Source organism: Brassica oleracea, chromosome C5, assembly GCF_000695525.1.
Source record: "Brassica oleracea var. oleracea cultivar TO1000 chromosome C5, BOL, whole genome shotgun sequence".
Lineage (NCBI taxonomy): Eukaryota > Viridiplantae > Streptophyta > Magnoliopsida > Brassicales > Brassicaceae > Brassica > Brassica oleracea.
This window is the reverse complement of record NC_027752.1, coordinates 23,549,312-23,552,845: the sequence shown is the minus strand read 5'-3', so window position 1 is coordinate 23,552,845 and position 3,534 is coordinate 23,549,312. Positions and strand designations below refer to the sequence as shown.

Here is a 3,534-nt window from a genome sequence, read left to right as displayed (position 1 = left end):
ATTCAGCTGAGTTACTTTCCGTTTGGAATGGATGATAAGAGGCCATGTTACATCTTCGATGATGAAGATGTTTTAGGATATTTATTGGAAGTCGAAAAAAATCAGAGGCGTACTGTCTTGCACGTGGAGCTCATAGAATATGTCTCACAAAACCAAAGTAACGAGATGTTTTCTAGGGATGAGGAAATTATTAGTGATGCAAGAGCAAATGATGATATGGTTGGTCTTAAGGAGTTGACGACTATTCCTCATATTCAAGAGGATGAGAATGAGAAAGGCGATGAAGTGTTCTGGTAATACAAGTTATATTGGTTACACAACTTCTAGTTGTATGAGTAACACAAGTTATACATATACGAGTTATACTAGTAATACACAAGTTCTGCTACAGTCGTAGTTGTACGAGTATTACAAGTTGTATACTTAAATTTGTTTAAGTGGTACGAGTTATACAAGTAATACAAAAAACAGTAGTACAAGTTATACTACTTAGATTTGTTTTACTTGTAGCTACATATGTTCTAGTTATACAAGTAAACGTAGGACAGTTGTACGAGTTATACTAGTTACATATGTTCTACAAGTTATACATATAATAGTTGTACAAATATTACTTATTAGATAGGTTCTAGTTGTACGAGTAATACTAGTTATACAAATAACAGTTGTACAAGTTTCACTAGTTAGATAATTACAAGATGTATGAGTGATACTTGTTTTACATATTACAGTTGTATTAATAAAACGAGTAAAATTGTCATGTTCTAGTTAGTTAAATTTTTAAGAAGTTGTACCAGTTATACAATTTTACATTTCATTTCATATTGTATTAGTAAAACAATTTAAACTTCTTCATTTGTACAAGTCACACTTATCTTTAAGTACTACTAGGTTTACTAGTACATCTATATACAATATATCTACGTTCTAACATATTACAAAAACTGACTTCAAAATGATTTCTTACCATTATTTGCTCTTCTGTAGCATTAGGTTCTCGTGATCTGGGAGGCTCACCATGCGATCCCATTTCCTCATTGTCTCCTTGTTCCGAATAAGGTGTCCCGCCCTTCGTGGAAGACCGGGAAATAGATGCATCCGGAGGATCTTGTTGGTGTGACGGATTTTGTCTCTTCGTTGGTGGAGGATCTTCTGATGTGGCTGGTGGTCCTAAGGGTGTCTCCTCATTGTCGGGTTGAGTAGGAGAAGCAGAGGCAGCAGACGGATTAGGTTGAAGATTTTTAGGGTTACGGTTTGAAGTAAGACGCGGCCGCTTCGTGGGTTGAGACGACGACCCGCCGTCGTCTGCTTCGTGTTCCTCTGCTGAAGACGATCTACCCCGTTTCTTCTTTCCCGTGGACAAAGTCATCTCCTTCTTAGCCGGTTCAACCTCCTTCTTCTTTGTCGGTGAGGATTTCTTTTTCTTCTTTGGTGGGGATTCTTTCTTTTTCTTGGTGAATCTTAGTTTAGATGTCATTTCCGCTGGTGGAATTGATGAGTGAAGAACAAAATGTTCGGAGATCGTGAAATGAAGAAAGTGGGGAAGTTGTGTTACGATTTAGGGATTTAGGATCCGAGTTTTAGATGGGTCAGGTTTATGGGTGGAGCTAGTAAAGGCATGAATTGTAAATAAATCAAAATCGTTTGGGCTTTTAGCTATTTCCCCTTGTTTTGTATTTAAATTTTAATGAAAACTAAAAACAAATTAAAACAGGGTCACGAGAGAATTTTTGAAATCCATGTGTCTCATGACAGAATTTGATCCAGAATGTTCGAAGGGGTTTATACCGGTTAAGTAGAATTCACGTTTTCAGGTTTAATCTGGTTTGGTACGGTTAAATTTAGATGGCGGTATTAGTCAAAATCAATCGAAGGTCAAACGTCTCAGAATTTTTCTCCTTCGTTGCTCTGCCTCAACGATATTCTGATCAGCAGCAATCTCAGTCCCAAAAGCTTGAGTTCCGAATCCAATATCTGGTTCGTTTCTCTTCCTCTTTGTGTCAGAACGTTGAACAAAAAATTTGTGTTCGTATTTCTCGCTCGCGCATGTGTAACGATGCTGGGGAATTTAAGCAGATCTGTATAATGTTGGGTTCATATTTTTTGTATAATGTTTGTTGCATCGTAACAAATCGACATTGTGAATGATTCAAGTTGTTAAGTTCCAGTCAGTTCATTGTGTAGATGGATGGTGGAACGCTCAACATCAAGAAATGGGTAGTGATGTATCCAGTCTACATTAACTCAAAGAAAAGTGTTGCTGAAGGAAGGAGAATCAGTTTGAGTAAAGCATGTGAGAACCCTAACTGCATTGAGATTACTGATTGTTGCAAGCATTTGAAGCTCCCTAGTGCTGTCGAGGTACATCCCTTCATCCACTAGTCTCCATGTGTTTGTGTCTGTGTCTTTGATTTTATTTTTTTATGGGTATTATTATTCTCAGATTGACAAAGCGTACCCCCGTGATTTCATGCAAGTAGGAAGAGTGAGAGTGCAGTTGAAAAGGGAGGATGGGACTTTACTCAATCCTGCTATTACTTCAAGTAAGACCACCTCAGCATCTGTATTCTTGCTTTTGTTTTTTTTTTTTTTTTTTTTTTTTTTTTTTGTAGTATTACAATAGTTAAACGTCTGTTCCTGTGAATCATGTGTGGATGTGTCCAGCCTTCCTGCGAATGTTGTACGTCTCCAGCTTGCTTGTTATCTATAAAGTAGTTTGCTGTTCAACACTAGTTTCTAATATGAACTTTTGAACAATGTTATAATCTCATCATATTACTTGATTTAAACTTCTTTATCTGTTCAAACTATGTCAATGTCAGCACCATTTTCAACCTTTGATCCGGAGGCTCTATAAGCTATCCTGTCAGTGATCCCCCAAGATTTTCATTTATGGTCAGCGTAATTACACAAGTTGTCATATGGTTTTTACATAGCGAGCTTATGAATAAGGAAGTTCACGTTATTTTTCAAGTTGTAGCATTTGTCTGACTGTTTAGACGTCTATGTTTGTTACTGTAATTTGATATATGTTTATCTATTTCTATCTTCTCTAATTATCTGTCCAGTTCATCCTTTTATAGGTTCTTGTTTTTCTTTTCTGTGATGCCATTTCATATGATGTCGGTAGACTCAGAAATACTTGTTTATTTCATTTTTTTATTTGGCACTTTGCAACAATATTGATGTGTTTGGGATTAATACTGTTGGATCTATATAGCTAGCTAGATCTTAACACGCAGAAATGAGGGACATAAAACTATTTGTCCAGATGTATTCTTCTTCAGGTGTTTTCCTGCTTCAATCCTATCATCATGCACATGAAAGAGTGAATATTTGATATCCATCTTGCTTTCCAGCTTTTGCAAAAAATGACTCGACACTCCAAGGTGTTCTTTCAGACATACACTACAAGAAAACACGCCGAATTCCGACGGAGGTTCCGACGGACACCAATGTCGTCAGACATTTGTGACGGATTACTGATAAATTTCCGACCAAATCCAAAAAAATGAAGTCGTCGGAATTCCGTCG

The 3,534-nt window shown here is 36.8% G+C and overlaps 1 pseudogene; it reads left to right on the top strand.

Annotated features, from left to right (window-relative positions):
• The first annotated feature begins 1,845 nt into the window (after window positions 1-1,845).
• Window positions 1,846-3,534, top strand: part of LOC106293226 — a 2,265-nt pseudogene continuing 576 nt past the window's right edge.